The sequence below is a fragment of the Hirundo rustica genome, chromosome W (genome assembly GCF_015227805.2).
Source record: "Hirundo rustica isolate bHirRus1 chromosome W, bHirRus1.pri.v3, whole genome shotgun sequence".
NCBI classification, from domain to species: domain Eukaryota; kingdom Metazoa; phylum Chordata; class Aves; order Passeriformes; family Hirundinidae; genus Hirundo; species Hirundo rustica.
This window is the reverse complement of record NC_053487.1, coordinates 2,785,710-2,806,862: the sequence shown is the minus strand read 5'-3', so window position 1 is coordinate 2,806,862 and position 21,153 is coordinate 2,785,710. Positions and strand designations below refer to the sequence as shown.

General features: G+C 44.6%; 1 protein-coding gene across 8 annotated transcripts in view; it reads left to right on the top strand.

The window, feature by feature from the left end:
- The first annotated feature begins 15,067 nt into the window (after nucleotides 1–15,067).
- LOC120764826 (AN1-type zinc finger protein 5-like) overlaps nucleotides 15,068–21,153 on the top strand; it is a 28,665-nt gene continuing 22,579 nt past the window's right edge. For 2 of the 8 annotated variants that reach the window (XM_058423897.1, XM_058423896.1), the window contains exon 1: nucleotides 15,068–15,553. The gene's annotated coding sequence lies outside the window, so the exon portion shown is untranslated. Of the gene's footprint in view, nucleotides 15,647–21,153 lie in introns of all 8 variants that reach the window. The other 6 variants (XM_040088874.2, XM_040088875.2, XM_040088879.2 and 3 more) reach the window with 5 other exon arrangements.

The following is a 21,153-nucleotide window of genomic DNA, read 5'->3' as shown; positions in this document are numbered from 1 at the left end:
GCTGCCACAGGGACAGGACCATTGGGGATGACTCCAGCCCTGACAAGCCCGTTGAGCTGAGCGGAGGGGACCCCAGCTGGGCCCAGCTGAGCTGAAGAGAGCACAGAAGAACGGTTGAAGAGGTGGCAGCAACCTGCAGGAGTAACCCCCAGCATAGCAGAGGAGTAGAAATGGTAGTGCAGACACCTGTGTGGAACTGAGCCCAGCAGGTCAGCAGAGTGGTACAGTTTGGATGACCTGGCTTTTGGGGGGTTTGTTTGCCACTGTTTTTCGTTAGGTGCAATAGCTCCCTGGCCATCTTGCCTTTGGGGGCAGAATCTATTTCTATTGCTGGCGTGACTGGGGGATCACAGGATTTGACCTTGGTGGAAGCTGAGGGGAGCCTGACTGGAAATGAGTGGAATAAACACCCTATTGTGACTGGCCCAGAGGCCTCATGCATTTTGGGCATAGACTTCCTCCGAAATGGGTATTTCAAAGACTCAGAGGGACTCAGGTGGGCTTTTGGGATAGCTGCTGTGGAGACAGAGGGTGTTAAGCAATTGAATATGTTGCCTGGACTATCAGAGAACCCATCTACAGTAGGTCTTCTGAAGAGGGCAGAACAATGAGTACCAATTGCCACCTCAACGGCGCACCACCTACAGTATAGGACAACTTGAGATGCTGTGATTCCCATCCACAAGATGATCCGTAATCTGTAGAACCAAGGGGTGGTCAGCAAAATCCACTCACCCTTCAACAGCCCCATATGGCCTGTGGGCAAATCTGAAGGAGAACAGAGATTGACTGTGGACTATCGCGCCTTGAATGAAGTGACTCCACCATTGAGCGCTGCTGTGCCAGACATGTTGGAACTCCAGTACGAGTCCAAGGCAGCGAAGTGGTATGCTACTAGTGACATTGCCAATGCATTTTTGTCCATTCCTTTGGCAGCAGAGTGCAGGCCTCAGTTTGTTTTCACCTGGAAGGGCATGCATTATACCTGGAACTGATTGCTCCATGAACAAATCCATGAGCGATCTGCTTAATCTGGGTGAAGGCTTGTTGTTGTTCAGGGCCCCACTGGAAATTGTTTTTCTTGCAGGTAACCTGGTAGAGAGGGCTCACAATCTGGCTGCACTCAGGAATATGCATTCTCCAAAACCCTATGGTGCCTAGGAAAGCTTGTGTCTCTTTCTTGTAGGTTGGTGGAGACATTGCTGTGATCTTGATGACATGGGTGAGAATCTGATGCCATCCATCTTGCCACTTTACTCCCAGGAACTGGATCTCTCAGGCAGGTCCCTTGACTTTGCTCTTCTTGATAGCGAAACCGGCTTCCAGGAGAATCTGGATGATTTTCTCTCCTTTCTCAAACACTTCCATTGCCGTGTTCTCCCACACAATGATGTCATCAATGTACTGCAGATGTTCTGGAGCCTCATCCTTTTCTAGTGCAGTCTGGATCAGTCCATGGCAGATGGTAGGACTGTGCTTCCACCCCTGGGGCAATTGGGTTGTGTGTGGGAACGGTTGCCATATTGCCTTTGTCTGGGGAAGCCATACAGATGCAACCTATGGGGAACATCTGCCATCTTGTTTTTGTTCCTGGCGGTGAGGACCTTTTTGTGGGTAAAACACATTCTGGTTTTTTTATACCTTTGTTATTAATATTGCTGTAACTATTGTGTGTGTCTTATGCCATTGCTTTTTGCTTTCAGTAAATTGTTATCTCAGCCCACAATCTCTGCTTTTGTCCCTCCCTTACAGAAAGGGGCAGGTGAAGGGGAGTGGATTATTTGGAGTTTAATATCCATCTGGTTTTAAAACCATCACAGTGGCTCACTAGCTGGTGTAAATAGCTCATCTTAATATTATCAAAAGAATCAGACTGTGGTAACTTTTGGTCCACATTACCAAAGATAGACACTTCTGGCCAATTTTCCTGATGTAGTTCTATAGCTTGGGCTTTTGACAACCCACCTGTTCTATCAATAGATTTCCAGTGTTGCAATAATTCATCTATTAGTGATAACTTTGTTATACTTTATCCTCTTCCCATTATTATTAAAAAATCACCTTACCTAGTCACGACACCAGAGGTTTATGTCCAAAAGGAGACAGAGGAGTCCTTCAGCTTTATTCAAATAAAGGGAGAGAGTCCACTGGGGCACATGCCCACGGGGTTTTCTCTCTGGAGCTTTCAGAGGGTGCAGCCTCCTTTTATCCTAACTTCCAGCTGCATGTTGCCCTCTTCCTTTCTCCACTGGCTGAGGTACTAGGAAGGTAGAGCCTTCCCAAACTTCCTACCACATATCCCCCCTTGAACCTGTCATTGTACCCCAAAGTTCAGAAGTTCAGGCTTGTGCAGGCCCACTTATCTATTTCAGGAGCCAAGCTGTCTGGGCTCTGCAACAAACCTGCTGCCCAAAGTCAATAGAACCGTTAAGACCCATTTCAAAGATGTTAACACCCATACCTTCACCCATCAAATTGTTTGTAAAGACACACATCTTCCCTATCACCACCAAACAAGATCCACACTACACCTGTGCCTGAGTATCTTCAGATGAACTCACCCACAGGCCAGCAGGGCAGATTGTTGGGATCCAGGCAGTAGTGAGATGTTGGATCAAATGAGTTAGCGAAGTCCCAATTAGGTTGCCAAACTGTCACAAAAATTTCATAACTCCCATGTCAACTGAGAAGAGAGGTGTCCTAGGGTGACTTTATGATGCTTGTATCCCCAATTGTCTGCTCTGTTTGTGCTGTATATTGAGTTCTGTGCCTTTAAGACTGGTTCTAAGAGCAAGGAGAAACGCAGAGTTTGTTTTGAGAAAACTGCCTGACTCCTCCACATTCTTCTCCGGATGGTGTTCGGCAGAGGCTTGGAGAGACTGCAGGACAGAGATCTTTTTGCTTTTAGTTAGTTTCAGCTAGCTAGGGCAGAGAAGTTCCCTGGACTGTTTTTTTTTTCCCTTTTTTCTTGGAACTGTTTAAACCTGCTCTGGACTGAAAAACCCAGGGAAGCACTGAGGGCTTGCACCTGCAGCCCACCGGGGCCTGGACCTCAGCATTTTCCAGGAGCGCTGGAGGGACTGGGACTGATAAAAGACTGAGAGAGAGCCGAGCTACACCCATGGCAAGAACTTTCTCAATTTGCCATCTCACTCCAGAACGAGAGGTTTTATTGTTTCATATTATTCATTCTTTATACTTGTATGCACTTTGTTTGCCAAGTAAAATAATTTTTTCTACTTTTCTCCAAAGAAGTTTTTTTACTGGACTGGTTGGAGGGAGGGGCTGTTTGGGTTTGCTTCCTGGAGGGATCCCATTCAGGGGTTTTCTCCCAAATTTGTCCCTAAACCAGGACAAGAGGTTAGGACACAAAGTATAGAATTGTAAGAGTAATTCGTTATTCATGTTCATGAGGTATCCCATTCAAATCAGGGCACCCCAAATGTGGTTTTATACGATTCTTATACCTTTCAAACATCCAGGTACATGATTTGGCCAATCATTACTTACACACAAAAAAACCCTATTTTATGTCATCACCATCCACCTTCTGCTTTCTTGATCTAGGCATCCCTGGAGTTGGTCTTGCTACAGTTACTTGTATATGATGCCAGATAATTTGAGGGTTTCACAGAGGTGTTTGGAGGGGCTAGGATGCTGGCATTATCTCAGTATTATCATCTCAGTAGTCCAGGGATAGCCTTTCTTTGTGGATGGTTTTAAGATTTTGAGAAACAAAAGGTTCTCATCTTCAATATGGGGGGCTGTCCTTGCAGTGAGCCAGGGCCCTTTAGTTATGTTGACTTAACAATGTTTATACAATGTAAAATATATCTCTTTAAAAGCTAATAAAAACCCAACACAATTTCATACTATAAAGACTATTTGGTAGAATTTTTAGGGAATACAATTTTCCTAACAAAGCTCTCCTGTTGCTCTTGACATTCCTTGGAAGTCTCAACTCCAACTGAACTTTAACTTTCCTGATACCATCCTTATATGCCTGGGCAATGTTTCATAGATACTCCTCTGTAGCCTGTCTCTGCTTTCATCTTCTGCATGCTGCTTTTGTGTTGGAGGTTCATTATTAGTGCCCTATGCTATTGCAGAGCTTGCTGTCCTTCAGCACAGTATAATTACATTTACCTGAAAGTTTCATCTATCTCTGATAGAAGTTTTTGGGTCTCAGGAGCCATCCCTCTGACAAACAAGGAAAGAGATCAGCTCTAGAAGACATGTCAGACAAAAAGGTTTTTTCTAAAGATTTCAGTGGCATGCTTCATGTAAAACCACACCTTCTAATTCTAGCTGGATTTTTTTTTTTTTTTTCAGATTAAATGGTTGTAGTGGTTTCATGTTCACTAAATTCTGGTCTTAGTACTCACTCTTTTTCTGTGGGAGAGAGACTAGGAGAAAAACAAAGCAGGCTCAACCTTAAAAATGAACAAAGAGTTTTATTAACACACACTAAAAGAATAGAAAAAGAAAGTTGGAAAAAAACTAAAACAGAATGAAACTCTAAAAACACTCTTCCCTCCCCTTAAAAACTGTTAACTTTCTTATAAAACAACATAAAGAGACAAAATTCGTAATTTTCAGTCAGTTTCACTATCTGACAATAGTCTTTCATCAATTCATTAGGGGAAGAATCTCTCTTAGAGTCATGGATCCCACTGACAACCTAGAACAGTTCTCTTGTGGGTTTCTTAACTGTCACAAAAACAACCACCCAGAGAAACTTGCTTTTGTGACTTTCCTAGGAGCAGTTTCTTAAGCTGCTTATGGGTCATGGGTCTTAGACTCTTGCATACTGGGGTGTCACCTTTTAAAGATGAATAACTCCAAAGCAAAGGATTCTTCATCTCAAGGTACAGAGATATCTTCTCACTTCTTCACTGGCGCAGAGGGCTTCTCATCTCTATCTTTGTTTAAGCATCTTATAGGATTAATATTACTTAGTCCATCACAAATACCTTTGCTCAAATCCACACGCAAATCTAAACAATCATCTCCCCAAATGCTTATCTTTCCCATGATTTAAAGGGATAATCTAAATATAGAGTTCATTTCCATGGCTCAAATAAGAATGGAACAACCAACTCTTCAACCCTCTGTCCCAATAGTCTTTTCACTCTTACTCTACTGACTTCATGCTGTTTTTTTCTTTATGTTCACTCTGTCCTTTCTTACTCTCTCAGAGAAGGGCCAAGCTCTGGAAGCTTCATGTTGCCAGGAAAGGGTTAAATCTGCTCAGAGTCTTTGTCTCTCTTTCTGTAGCTCATGGTATTAGACGCTCAAGGCCTCGCTGGTGAGGGAGGAAGAACTCACAGAGGAACATCAGAGATCAGAGCACCCAGGCAGTCCAGAATCACAAAAAAAAAACCCAGGCAGGATCATAAATGCCTTCTCAGCCCATCCCTCGGTGTAAATTGGGGTAGCCTCAGCCTAAATGGTGCCCATAGCTCTTATCAGGGGCCTGGCAGAGATCTCTCCCTGCTCCAGGGAAGTTTAGAGAAAGTAGTTGTTGTAAAGCAGCAACCTCTCCTTTCCCCTCCCCCCCTCCACCCCCCCGGGAGCCGATAGAATCCGGCCAGGCCTCAGGCCAACTCCCTCCCAAAAAGGGGGGAGCAGCAGGCCTGACTCGATGTTACCTGTCTCCCTCTAGCCAAAAGAAAGAAGGAAATAGACCCACCTATAGGAAATCAAGGGGTTTTATATGGTACTTCACAAAGTCGTAGCTAACAATTTTCAGTGGTCAAAACAGATGCCAGTATTCCAATGTTGAGGGTTAAGATTCCTGTAGAATTTTTCCCCCCCCACAAGTTGCTAGGAAACTAAATACTGGTAGTTAGACAGTGCTTAACCTGGACAAAAGAGGCTGATCACTTAGTTTTGGGGGAGGGAGAAAGCTCCGGGGAGAGCTGAGGGTGGTGGTCACGGCTCTCAGTCTTCTGGGGAGCACAGATTGGGGGACTGCTGGCTGCCGGGAGGACACGGTTAACGGAGGAGTCTGGTCCTGGGAATTCTACCATCTGTTAGAGCACCCAGGAATTCGGAGTTTTCTTCGCTGTCCTGCTGGATTTTGGGTCAGCCCGGGTTCAGCCGCTGCGGCTTCTCCGGCACTGCCAACTTTGCCTGCCAGGACACCCCCCTGCCTGCGGAGGACAGTACACCGTGCCCGGCTTCCAGCCAACAGCGCCAGAGCTTCCACCGTTTGCCCTCGGGGTTCTTGGTTCTGTTTTACTATTATTATAATTGCTGTTGTTTTTTTGTCTGTCCTGTTATATTTACTAGTAAAGGACTGTTATTCCTTTCCCCATAGCTCTGACTGAAAAGGGTTTTTTTTAATCTTTCCAAATTATAATAACACGGAGGGAAGGATTTGAATTCCTCATTTCCTAGAGAGGCCTGCCTCTCCTTAGCAGACATCTGTCTTTTCAAACCAAGACAGAATTTGGTGCCCAAATCGTGGGGCATTGAGAGAAAAAGGAATAACAGTTCTTAAGTGCCTACATTGTTGTGTACTGGATATCATGTGGTCTGGCTTAACCTGGTTCGGGTGGCATGTGGTGGTGACCGTATTCCTCCCATTTGCAGGCCCTTTTCTAAACATGGGCCCTGTAACTAAGGTTACTGTGGCCGTCATCCAGTTTGCTATATGGGTTAACGAAGTGAGGAAATCGTGGATTTTTAATTTCCTCTGGAAGGCAGGCACATGGATTCAGGGCTATCATACACTAACGGTGTGTTTCTGGGGTTACTTTAACAACGGTACCTACTGTGAAGAAATGACACCGGGGGAAATTTTTTCACAACCCTTCACCCAGCTCTTTGGGCCTACCCCACCAGTCTTTGAAGGGTTCAAATCTCTGAATGTTAATGACATCATACAGTGGCTGGTGTTGCTAGTATGCCTGTTCTGTTTAGCATTTAGAGATAAGGGGAGACTGACCTAAATAACCACCCTGATACCTACCCTAGAGAATAAGGATACAGCCCCACAGCCTGAGCCCGTCCCACAGCCTGAGCCCATCCCACAGCCTGAGCCCGTCCCACAGCCTGACCCTGCCCCACAGCCTGACCCTGCCCCACAGCCTGACACTGTCCCACAGCCTGCCTCAGGAATAAACCAACCAGATTGGGTGAAGGAGATAGGTGAGATGCTAAGGGAGTACCTTTCCCCTGTAGTAGCCTCATTAGCCCCAGCTGGTGGGAAACCCTCCCCCTGCCCTGACAAAGGAGAGTCTGATGGTGCAGCAGCAGAACCCACAGACGTTACAACCGTCCAGGTTCCAGCTGAACCACAGGGGCAGCCACAGCCAGCAGCAGTGGCCCCTGTGGAAACAAAGAAGTATAAGGTGAAATCAGAGCACCCAGGCAACAAGGATAAGAAAGGAGGGCCCTCACAACCCGGGGGGGAGTCAGAGGTTGAGATCATCACTGAGTCCCTGACATATGAAAGTCTCCGTAATCTGCAAAAAGATCTTGCACGACGGGGACGTGAGGCTTATACAACCTGGTTAGTTCGGGTCTGGGACCTTATAGGTACAGGCATGCAACTAGATAATAGTGAGGCAAGGAATTTGGGACCCTTGACCCAGGACTCAGGTGTGAATCAGGTATTTGTAAGGGAGCCAGGGCCCCTTTCCCTTTGGGAGCAGCTTTTAATGAGTGTACGGGAGAGGTTTGTCCACAGAGACAGAATGCAGGAGCACCATCATAGAATGTGCTGGAAGACCCTTGAGGAAGGGATCCAACAGCTGAGAGAAGTGGCAGTATTGGAGGTACTCTTTGGGAGGGGTGGACAGCATGATAATGACCCCGACAAAGTCAGGTGCACAGGGCAAATGCTGTGGAATCTGGCAACTCTAGGACCATCTCAATACGCCACATTCATTGCAACAATTCATCCTGATAACAACCGAGAGACAGTGGGTTCTGTAGCCAACAAGCTTAGAAATTATGAGAGTATCATCAGTGGCCCAATGCAGGCTCAGGTCTCTGTCGTGGCTAAGGAACTCAGAGAGGAGATGAGGGAGATGAGGGAGGAGGTGACAGAGAAGATGGAGGAGATGATGAGGAGGAACAGTTCCCATGTGGCACCGGTGCGAGTTACAGGCCCCAGAGTCAGAGCTCAACGGCCCCCAGCTAGAGAGAGAGGGTACACCCCACAAGCTGACCTGTGGTTCTTTCTGCGTGACCATGGGGAAGACATGGGAAGGTGGCATGGGAAACCCACTTCTGCCCTGGCAGCACGGGTGCGTGAGCTCAAGGAGAGAAACACTAACCGAGGGGTTCCCACTAAGATGAAGGTAGCCTCAACATCGCATGACCAGGCTGCCAGGTATTATAGAAGTGAGGATGATATGTCAGATCCCTGTGAAGGAACCTCCACCATGTATGCCCAGGAAGGGAATAATGACCAGTGCTAGAGGGGCCCTGCCTCTAGCCAGGGAGAGGCACGGGAAAACTGGGTCTATTGGACGGTGTGGATCCGATGGCCTGGAACATCAGAGCCACAGAAATATGAAGCTTTAGTTGATACTGGTTCTCAGTGTACACTGATACCATCGGAATATGTGGGGACAGAACCTATTTCCATTGCTGGGGTGACGGGGGGATCACAGGAATTGACTCTGTTGGAAGCCGAGGTGAGCCTGACCGGGAAGGAGTGGCAGAAACATCCAATTGTGACTGGCTCAGGGGCCCCGTGTATTTTGGGCATAGACTTCCTCCGGAATGGTTATTACAAAGACTCTAAAGGACTCAGGTGGGCTTTTAGAATAGCAGCTGTGGAGGCAGAGGGCATTAAGAAAATGAATAGCTTGCCTGGACTGTCAGAGAACCCATCTGCAGTAAGACTCCAGAAGGTAGAAGAGCAACGAGTTCCAGTTGCCACCTCGACGGTGCACCGCAGACAGTATCGGACAAATCGAGATGCCGTGATCCCCATCCACAAGATGATCCGTGAGCTGGAGAGCCAAGGGGTGGTCAGCAAAACCCACTCACCCTTCAACAGCCCCATTTGGCCTGTGCGCAAGTCTGACGGAGAATGGAGATTGACTGTGGACTACCATGCCTTGAACGAAGTGACTCCACCATTGAGCGCTGCTGTGCCGGACATGCTGGAACTCCAGTACGAGCTGGAGTCCAAGGCAGCAAAATGGTATGCCACAATTGACATTGCTAATGCATTTTTCTCCATTCCTCTGGCTGCAGAATGCAGGCCTCAGTTTGCTTTCACCTGGAGGGGCGTGCAGTACACCTGGAACCGACTGCCCCAGAGGTGGAAACACAGCCCCACCACCTGCCATGGACTGATCCAGGCTGCACTGGAAAAGGGTGAGGCTCCGGAGCACCTACAGTATATCGATGACATCATTGTGTGGGGGAACACGGCAATGGAAGTGTTTGAGAAAGGAGAGAAGATCATCCACATTCTCCTGAAAGCTGGTTTTGCCATCAAGCAGAGCAAGGTCAAGGGACCTGCCCGAGAGATCCAGTTCCTGGGAGTAAAGTGGCAAGATGGACAGCGGCAGATTCCCACTGAGGTCATCAATAAGATCACTGCAATGTCCCCACCAACCAGCAAAAAGGAGACACAAGCTTTCCTAGGCACTATAGGATTCTGGAGGATGCACATTCCTGAGTACAGCCAGATTGTGAGCCCTCTCTACCTGGTCAACCCGCAAGAAAAACGATTTCCACTGGGGCCCTGAACAGCAACAAGCCTTTGCCCAGATCAAGCAGGAGATCGCTCATGCAGTAGCCCTTGGCCCAGTGAGGACGGGACCAGAAGTGAAGAACGTGCTCTACTCAGCAGCTAGGAACAATGGCCTGTCCTGGAGCCTTTGGCAGAAGGTGCCTGGGGAGACTCAGGGCCGACCACTGGGATTCTGGAGCCGAAGCTACAGAGGATCCGAAGCCAAGTATACTCCAACAGAGAAGGAAATCTTGGCCGCCTATGAAGGAGTTCAAGCTGCCTCAGAGGTGATTGGCACAGAAGCACAACTCCTGCTGGCACCTCGACTACCGGTGCTGGGGTGCATGTTTAAAGGAAAGTTTCCCTCCACCCATCACGCCATCGATGCCACGTGGAGCAAATGGATTGCCCTCATCACTCAGCGCGCCCGCATTGGAAACCCAAATCGCCCTGGGATTTTAAGATAATTACAAACTGGCCGGAAGGTGAAAACTTTGGTCTCACAGATGAAGAGGAGCAGGAACAAGTGACACGTGCCGAAGAAGGTCCACCATACAAACAACTGCCAGCAGAGGAAACACACTATGCTCTTTTCACTGATGGTTCCTGCCGCATCGTAGGGATGAACCGGAAGTGGAAAGCAGCTGTATGGAGTCCCACAAGACAGGTTGCACAAGCCACTGAAGGAGAAGGTGGGTCAAGCCAACTCGCTGAACTCAAAGCTGTTCAACTGGCCCTGGACATTGCTGAAAGAGAGAAGTGGCCAAAGCTCTACCGCTACACTGATTCGTGGATGGTGGCCAATGCTCTGTGGGGTTGGCTGGACAGGTGGAAAAAGGCCAATTGGCAGCATAGGGGAAAGCCAATCTGGGCTGCAGATGAGTGGAAGGACATTGCCACTCGGGTAGAGAAGCTACCTGTCAAAGTCCGTCATGTAGATGCCCATGTCCCCAAGAGTCGGGCTAATGAGGAGCACCGAAACAACGAGCAGGTAGATCAAGCTGCAAAGATAGAGGTGTCAAAGATAGACTTAGATTGGCAACACAAGGGAGAGTTGTTCCTAGCTCGATGGGTCCATGATGCCTCAGGTCACCAGGGCAGAGATGCCACCTATAAGTGGGCACGAGACCGAGGGGTGGATCTAACCATGGACAGTATTTCTCAGGTTATCCATGACTGTGAGACGTGTGCTGCCATCAAGCAGGCCAAGCGGGTGAAGCCACTATGGTATGGCAGGCGATGGTCCAAGTACAAGTACGGGGAAGCCTGGCAGGTTGGCTACATCACCCTTCCCCAAACCCGCCAAGGCAAGCGCTATGTGCTGACCATGGTGGAAGCCACCACTGGATGGCTGGAGACCTACCCTGTGCCCCATGCTACTGCCCAGAGCACCATCCTGGGCCTTGAAAAGCAAATCCTGTGGAGACATGGTACCCCTGAGAGGATTGAGTCTGACAACGGGACTCATTTCAAGAACAGCCTTATAAACACCTGGGCTAGAGAACATGGCATTGAGTGGGTGTACCATATTCCTTATCATGCGCCAGCAGCCGGGAAAGTTGAACGATGCAATGGCCTGCTTAAAACCACTTTGAAGGCACTGGGTGGGGGGACTTTCAAGAACTGGGAGAATAATTTAGCAAAAGCCACCTGGTTAGTGAACACTCAGGGTTCTACCAACCGAGCAGGCCCCGCCCAATCTGAGCCCCTGGGAACAAGAGATGGAGATAAAGTTCCAGTAGTACACATGAGAGGAATGCTGGGAAAAACTGTTTGGATTAATTCTGCCTCCAGCAAAGACAATCCCGCTCCTGGAGTTGTTTTTGCTCAGGGACCTGGCTGCACATAGTGGGTGATGCAAAAGGATGGAGAGACCCGCTGCATACCTCAAGGGGACCTTGTTTTTCGGTGAACACTGTGACTGTGTCTGTATTTATATTCACATGTATATATATATATATGTATATTATTTAAAAGTTTAAATTCAATATAATATGTTGGTGTGGGAAAAAATTCGGGGTGGATAATGTTGAGGGTTAAGTTTCCTGTAGAATTTTTCCCCCCACACAAGTTGCTAGGAAACTAAATACTGGTAGTTAGACAGTGCTTAACCTGGACAAAAGAAGCTGATCACTTAGTTTTGGAGGAGGGAGAAAGCTCCGGGGAGAGCTGAGGGTGGTGGTCACAGCTCTCAGTCTTCTGGGGAGCACAGATCGGGGGACTGCTGGCTGCCGGGAGTCCACGGTTAACGGAGGAGTCTGGTCCTGGGAATTCTACCATCTGTTAGAGCACCCAGGAATTCGGAGTTTTCTTCGCTGTCCTGCTGGATTTTGGGTCAGCCCGGGTTCAGCCGCTGCGGCTTCTCCGGCACTGCCAACTTTGCCTGCCAGGACACCCCCCTGCCTGCAGAGGACAGTCCACTGCGCCCGGCTTACAGCCATCAACGCCGGAGCTTCCACCGTTTGCCCTCGGGGTTCTTGGTTCTGTTTTACTATTATTATAATTGCTGTTGTTTTTTTGTCTGTCTTGTTATATTTACTTGTAAAGGACTGTTATTCCTTTTCCCCATAGCTCTGACTGAAAAGGTTTTTTTTTTAATCTTTCCAAATTATAATAACACGGAGGGAAGGATTTGAATTCTTCATTTCCTAGAGAGGCCTGCCTCTCCTTAGCAGACACCTGTCTTTTCAAACCAAGACATCCAACTAACCTTCTGATAGGTCCCTGTCCTTTCTAAAGCAATTCCCAGGTCCTGACCTGGAGAATTATTCTACATTTTTCTATAACTAAAAAACTAAACTGTAATAACACATGACAATGGTTTAAAGAGGCCCAGAACTATGTCCAAATATACTGTAGCTTCAGAAAATCGGTAGAATATAGTAGAAACTAGATTTAAGTAAAGTTGAATTATCTAGACCATTTATCTAAAACAGCTTCGAATTTTACAGATCTTCTATTCCTAAGATACATGTAATTATGTAAGCATGGTATGTTTGTCTTCCATTTCCTAGAAATACTACCTTACAAATATTTAAATTACCTGTTATTTATTATGAGAAATTAATCACTGTCCTATACTTACTGACAATGGTTTGAAACTATAAGCTACCCTGTGCTCCTCCAACAGTGAGGAAGAAGTCTGAAATAACAATCTTTACTCTTTCCTTTGACTTCCTTTTCCTCTTTCCATGCTCTCCAGGCTTGAAAACCCTTCTAACTCCCTCTCTCCACAGTGATGTAACTTTTCTATCACTCTTACCTGCCTAGGTCAATGCTACATCCTCTGAACACGTAATATTATCAACATCCAATAGACACAAAGTCTGATCTAAAGCTTGGACATGCAAAAATATATAAATACTTAACTGTGAGGTTCAGTGACCCACAAATTTGTAAACCTGAATGCAGGTCAAGGTTTGGATTTCAAGATTACCCTATGTTTATAGGGGATCACAACCAATAAAGTCTGTGAGGAAAACAACAAACCTTCAGGTAGACCATAGAACAGAGAGATTTTATCCCATATATAACAAATCCCTTCCTGTCTTAATTGTCTGGAAAATATGTTTTAATATGATATCTTTGTATACTATAGAGATTCCTTTGCTCTTTTAGCAAATACTGTTTATAAACATTCAAAATTTTAGAATTTTAAATCAATAAAACTCACAAGAAATAGAAATTCTTTATACTATAATCTCACCCAAAAAAAGTCCATCATCAAGCACAGAATTATCCCATTTCTTTTAAAACTGAGTTATCACTGCAGACAATTCATTATCAGATAACCTATTAAAAATAAAAGTAGCCAACTAGTGCCTAATAGTTGTCTAGGTAAAAAAGTGTAAGTAGCCAATAGCCAATGAATCCAAAAGATAGATAAGACAGGAGTGCAAGGTTAAAAAACTATTAGCTGCTTGTGATGGATACACCTGCTATGAATGAGTGATCAGTACTTTGGTTCAGGCATCAACAACTAGGCTTGACTGAAATCTTCCTTGATGTGCAGACCTTGAAAACTGTGCTAGGCCATAACTTCTCAGGAACTAAGGCGTCTGTCAGGAACTAACAACACTAGCCTGAGCTGGAACTAGACAAAACTGAAACTGCTACAACTGCACTCCTGCACATACACCAAAGGGGGGTTTGACTACAAGTCAATCACTATGTTATAAATATCTGTAGCCCCCTTAAACCCATTGAGCTCTCTTGTATTGCAGCAGGCTATACAGAAATTATCTCCCCCTTGAGCAGGGATGCCTCTTAAGATCACTCCTTGCAGGTGAGACCCCTTATCCAGCATCTAATATCTATAACGAGGTAAGCAACATTTCACATTAGGCCTAAAAGTATATTGTATGATTGTGATAAACGCCGATCACTTGTTTTAAAATTTTAAAAGTTTAATAGTAAATAAGATGGTTATAAAAATAGAATTAGAGTAAAAAATGGAACAGTTTTAGAGTTAGGACAATACAAGACAATAAAAACAAAGTTACAGACGTCTGGGTGCCTCTCCCGAGCTACAAGCTCTGAAGAAGGACCCCTGTTAACAAAAAAATATCTCTTAAAAGCAATAGCCTGTTGAATATTCATACAATTTATACATAATGCATAAATTCCATTCTAACTAAGAATTGTCTCTGGTTAGTATCACTTTTTTCCTTTAATCTCTATGGCGTCCACTAGGCTGAGAAAAGCAGGAGGAGCTGGTCTCTTCTGATAAGAAAGTAGTAAATTCTTTCTTCTTTGAAAGATTTATATTTTCCTGTGGTTGGTACATAAAAACTACATTTTAACTACAAAACTACATTTACCATACTATCAAAATATTAATACCACATTAACAATTAGCACAACATAACACATATAGTAAATATCTTGCGTAGAGCCATATAATATGCACTTTTCACATGATAGCAACACTTATATATCTATCTAGAGCTTACTTATTAAGTGTAGTGTTTGACTGATATAAAAATCAGTCTAAATTGTTAAGTCATTTAAATATTTGTCAAACCACTCTCAAATTACCATTCAATTATTGCTTAATCATCATTTGTCATTTACTTTTCATTCAATCATCAATAACTATCATTTAATCATCGCTTAATGATTAATAGAACCCCTTTAGTTAACCCCATGACGATGACTTCTTTTAATAATTCACTTGTGACACCACTGCACGTGCAAGTTTAAATGGAAATGTTAACTAGGGGCGGAAGCGTCTGTTATTAGGGCAAGTGCATGGGGAAAGGCTTTGTTTCCTCTGCGCGCAGCTCCATCCTTTCTGTGAACAGGGTGAGGCAGCGCGAGACAGCTGTCACTGTTTGGACACCGCTCCTTCCGTTTCCCCACCCACCTGGAGAGCAGACAACATTCGCCATTAACGCGCGGAGTCTCTGTCCATTCCTGTATAGTCCCTAGTCTCGGGGAGGGGGAAGTTGGTGACTCCGCAGGCAAAGGCGACGGTACTGTGAGCCGCCTCACGTGTGTTTCGTGCTCACTTTCCCTTTCCCCTCGTGTAGGACCGCGCTGGCTTGTAGGCCTCAGCAACAGCCAGAAGGAGGCGGAGCTGACGCGAGCGGACCAGCTGGTTCAGATCCCTCCTTCATCTACCCTTCTTCCTCAATTCTTTCTCCTTTTTGCGTCTTCTCTTCGTCTTTCCCCTGTGCGTTGCGCGTCTCATTCCGTGCTGCTGCCGCAGAAAGGAAGTGGTGGTGGCACCGCCAGCTTCGTGCTCCCACACCATCTTGCCCTTCGCTCTCCCAGAAACAGTCTGAAGCCATTTGCAGTGCCTTCGACATCGGTTGTGGTGTTTCTCGCTCCGCCCCCTTCCAGGAGTAGGTACGCGGGCGCTGAAGGGTGGCTGCGGGAGGATGTGGACTCGATTTCTAAGAGCTGTTAGCGCGGTAGCGTTGTGCGCAGAGGAGCGCCGCGGTAGGTGCTTGGGTATCCTCGGGGCGTTTTCCCCGGTGGACTCTTTCACTCTGACGTGATGGGTACTGCGGCGCGAGGCCGCGAGCCAGGATGGCACACACACTACTACTCCCTCCTTAGTTGGGGCAGACAGGGAGAAAGACAATGAGGCTTACTCAGTTCTCGCTGGGAGAGGAGCTGTTTTTTTGTTTGTTTGTTCTCCTTAGACCGGTAGCCTCCACGTCTTTTGTGTTTTGGTGTCGGGAGGGGGTGGGGCGAGGCGAGTGTGTGGAGGTGATGGCGACTAAAACATACCACGCTTTGAGCACTTGGCGGTGCCGCCCTTTTTGTCTGGATTATCGAGCTGCATTTAATTGTTATTGGGAAATGCCTGGGTTTGATTCGCGTTATTCGCATATACTTCGTCTTTTTGCTTCACCTAGATCTCTGTTAGAGAGGTGTATACCTGAAATAGCCTTGCTGGGGTTTTTTGTTTTGAGTTTGTTTTGTTTTTTTTTTTAATGGTCCATTTTCTAGCTGAGGATATTCAGGTAAATAAGTATTTATTTAACCAGCCCGTTTAGGTTTTACTATTGATTTAAAATTAGTTAGTATTTGTATTCCCTTATTATATTAAGTAATTAAGTTAATCTAGTACCTAAATGGGGCCTACAATAAAGTAGAAGAGGGATTTTTTACAAGGGCATGTAGTGATAAGAAAATGAAAAATGGCTTTTAACTAAAAGAGAGTAGGTTTAGATTAGGTATTAGGAAGAAATTCTTTGCTATAAGGGTGATGTGACACTGGAACAGGTTGCCCAGAGAAATTGTGGATTCCCAATTCCTGGAAACGTTCAAGGCTGGGCTGGATGGGGCCCTGAGCAACCAGATCTAATGAAAGATTTCCTGCCTGTGGCAGGGGGTTGGAACCAAATTATTTTTAAGGTCTTTTCCAACCCAAACCATTCTAGGAGTCTGTGAAGTATTAGGGTAACTTGAAATGCTTTTATTATGTATTTCACATAGATCATGTTGTATTTTCTTGGAAGTGCACTTGGTGTGCACAAAAGCTTAATTATATTTGCCACTCAATCTAAATATCTGCTGTTATTAGAGTTGACTATGCCTCAGTTTAGTTGTAATTTGGAATTAAAAGATGTCTTAGTTATGAGACTGATAACTTTAATAATAACAAAGTATTTATTTTCCCCTTTTAGTTTGGCTGGGTAAATTTGCCAGTAACTGAAGGTCAGTGGTGTAAATTACTGTTTGACTTGACACACTGAAAAAAAAAGCTCCTTTTTTATTGGGAGGTCAGGGTTAAACAGGGACATCTCTTAAATGTTGACTTTTTGGAGGCAAGAGAGATAATTATATGTTTTGTAAAGGTTTGGTTGTAACCAGTCAACCAAAAGATCTGGGAATGTAAGGTTGTGAGGGTGTAATATGTTAGGTCTCTGATCATAGCCATTTTTTTGTACTTGCTGTGAAATAGAGATGAAAATGTCTGAGATGACTGCCTCATGATGCTGCATTTTCTTGATTGAAGTATCTGCACTCCCTTTTCCTCTAGAAAAGAAGCTGTAGTCATGTTAATTGAATTTCACATTTTCCTCTTATAGTGGGTATGTGCTTGGCTGCTTCAGGTCTGTGGGTTTTAGGAGTTGGCAGCTTTCAGAGATATAAATAGAAGCTGATTTCAGAGGCCCCTGTTGAAAAGGTTTTGTGTCTGAGCCTTTAGATTAGTCTGTCACACGGCAGCCTTGTGACAGGCAGAAGTTAATATGCTCAACCATGTGACCCAAGTGTTATGATCCAATTATTAAAAAATTTTAGAGAGGTGCCTCTGCCCAAATTAAGGTGCAAACTAGAGCATGTGCTGAAGTCAAAAGTATGGGTTTTATTTAATAGTAAATGTGCGTGAGAGATAGAAAGAAATAGGAAAAGTGGTGGGGGGGAAGAGAGAGTGACAGATTAAGTAGGAAACCTCACCACTCTGGATCCCAACGGTGTCCTTTTGATCCTCTTCTTGTCTTCTCAGTGGTGAGGGGCCAGCAAAACACAGAGTTCAATGGATTAATATACAGCCAGGTGTGAATGCCTAGGTGCCTCCCCTGGAGAGGGCAAGTTTGACACTGTCTCTTGCAACAGACTGGATCTGTTGCATCACATGCAGTCGTCTGGTGTAAGGCCTCAGGAACCAGTCTGGGGGGCACTTCGGGGGTCTTTGATGGTTTATGACACCTTCTCAGCTGCTTCTCACATGAATGTCCTGTGTATATGTGACTTTCCCAGGGTGGGGGGGGTTATAACTGAGTCAATTTGTGTAAAGGAGGATGGGTGTTAACACCCTCTGTCCAAGGGTTACGCCACACACCCCAAAACTCTCCTCCCTTGGTTGGGGGGGTGGGAGTGTGTGCAAACCTGGCCTCAGCAGATGAGCCTGTGGGCTATGGCTTCACCCACCCCAAACCCAACCAGAGCTGATTTTTAGGACAGCTGCTGGGTTTGACTTTCTTGTGGATACATTCTTCTCCCTCAGCCTTGTTTGCTTCTCCCTAGGCCTGAGATAATTGGATAGTAGTGTCACCTTTATCTTATCTCAGGTTCTATTAGGCAGCTTAACTCACAGTCCAAGGTTCCAGTCAGGAGGCATATTCAGGGAGGGTGGGCTTTATACAGCTTCTTTATAGAGTTTTTCCATAATGGGCAAAAAGTCCTTCATAACAATGTTTAAGCCATTAACCATAACATTTGAGTCTCTCACACCAAGTTTCTGAGAAAAGGTCAGGAAAACAGATGCATAATGGTATTTGCTTGTTTTTCAGGGTAACAGAACTGAATTTGTAAGACCTTAGGTACTTACTGTTCTTAGAAAAGTTAGTAAGGAAGAATTTCAGAAGTCTGTAATTGTCTTTTCAGAAAACTTTACTTTTGCTCTTGGTTCAAAATATTAAATGGCATATTTTAGTTTTCTGCTTATTAAACTCTGGAAAGTATATTATAACCTAGTCAGGTGATACCTAGACCTTAAAGAGTGAAAATCAAAATTTCTTAAGCATTGGATAACAATTTGATCTTTTTTTAATAAGCAGCATGTATTTCAGGTAGTAAAGGACTGTGCTGAAAAAGAGTTATAAAGACTCATTTGTAATATGTTAATATCATCATTAATACCTAAAGCTAAACTTAGTGCTGAAAGATTCTAATTTGAGTTGAGCAAGTCAAATGAGATTGATGATGATAGTGTTAGCACTTTTGATAGTGCTTTGAGTGTACCTGCATGTAATAAGGCCAGAAGTACAGTCTTTATTTGTGTTATAACAGAGACCTACAATAAAGATGAGAATATTTTTTAAAGTCTTAGATTTTCTGTTGTGTCCACTGATTTGGTGTGTGACTGTAAAACTGCAAAATCTTAAGTGGTATATCAGAATAAGTACAAGTTTGCTTTGTAGTACTGAAACAAAGGTATAAATTGTTGAAATCCTGTGACCACCAGCAGGCAAGCAGATTGATTTTACTGTTGCTATATTCTTTTTAGCCTTCTGATTGTTTGCATTTTTGTAGTGGAGTTTCTCACAGATTATAACATAAACAAAGTGATTGTTTTCACATTTGTCTTTGGAGGAGGGACAATTGATAGACTTCTAGTTTGACCAGTGGGGTCGGAGATGTAGCAACCTCATTCTCCAATCCCTGGTCATTGTCCAAGAATCTATATAAATCGAGGTCGAGAAATAAACTGCTCTCTTTTTGCTCTGACAACAGGCTGTGTGAGGTTGTTCCTTTCATGTCCTCTAGCAACAATTTTACTCTTTTCTCCTGCTGTTGATTTACTTTGATCCCAGAAGTTTAGATTAACTAGTCAAATACTGCTGTCAATTGCAGTTGTCATGCTGTTGAGATATATGGTTACAGCTTGTAGTATGGCTTTTTTAAGTTATAAAATGTATTTCTTTATACACTAGAGTTAATTAATGTTTGGTATGCTTGAGTTTTCATGAGCATCAGCAGACAAATATCTTGTTTTGTGGCTGCCCTTAAAGAGGAAGGTAGTAATCTGGAATTTTCACTAAAATGTCTATATGCTATAGGCAGCACTTTCACTAAATCTAAATTTTTGGAGGACAAGTGTGTCCTCAAATTGTAGTAGATTGCTTGATTATTATATTCTTAGTTCCCAATGGCAATAAAACTAGGATTTAGTTGCTATATCAGTTTTTCTACTAGCCTTGTTTTGCAGAGGTCAACTGCCAGTGAAGGTGAAGTATTTTTATTCCTAACTTTTGCAGTTGATGACAGAGATGAGGGTTAGAATTATCTACCTTTGAAAGATGCAGAAGTCTGCCTATATTTTAAAAACAAAAGATTTAACTGGCTCTTTGGAAATGAATATAGTGTGCAAATGAATGTATTCAACAGTCAAAAATAGTTTTATTTTTCTTGGAAGAGCAAAATTTGGTTTAAGCATATTTCAGTAATGCTTTTGGATCATGTTTTGAGGGCCTACTGTATGCATGTTGTTGCTAGTTAATATTCGGTATTGGGCTTTGTATGCAATTTAGGCAAAGTTAAAGGTCTTGTTATAGAAACGTCCCCATAAGACATAAAATACAGTTTTAAAATGACTGTTGCTCATCCTTCAGTGATTTTTGTTCTGTTTAACAAAGGTGTTGTGAAAATACAAACTGCTAATAATGTTATTAGCATCAAAATGATACAAGATCACCATTACTGGAAAGGTAGAGCAGTTCTGGAGTCTGCAAAAATAAACTGTGCTAATTACCAAAACTGTTTAGTAGACCCAAACTTGGTCTTGCTTGTTTTACCCATCTAGCTGTGGTTTGTTTGGGTTTTTTTATACCCTGTAAGTGCTCAGAGGTTAATGAACTTTTTGTTGGCCAACTAATTAAATTTGGTCATAACCTGCACACAGTTTGGTTTCTGATAAGTATATTGCTTCTCAGTATTACTGTGTGTATTGGGTTTATGTGGCAGGATTTTGGTAGCGGAGGGCCATGGGGTGGCTTCTGTGAGAAGCTGCCAGAAGCTTCTGCTATGTCAGATAGAGTCAATGCCAGCTGGCTTTAAGATGGACCTGCTGCTGGCCAGTCAGCAATGGTGATAGCACCTCTGTGCTAACATATTTAAGAAGCGGGGGAAAATGCTGCACAACAGCAGCTGGAAGAGGAGTGAGAATGTGAGAGAAACAACTGCAGGCTCCGAGACCAGTGGAGGAGGTGGCCTAGGTGATGGAGTAGGGGCTGTGACCCTGAGGGAAGCCCATGCTGGAGCAGGTTTGCTGGTAGGACTTTTGACCCTGTGAAGGACCCATGCTGGAGCAGTCTGTTCCTGAAGGACTGCACCTCATGGAAAGAAAACATGGAAGGGACCCACACTGAAGTAGTTTGTGAAGAACTGCAGCATGTGGGAAAGACTCATATCAGAGACATTCATGGAAGACTGTTCCCTGTGGGAGGGACCCCACATTGGAGCAGGGGAAGAACGTGAGGAGGAAGGAACAG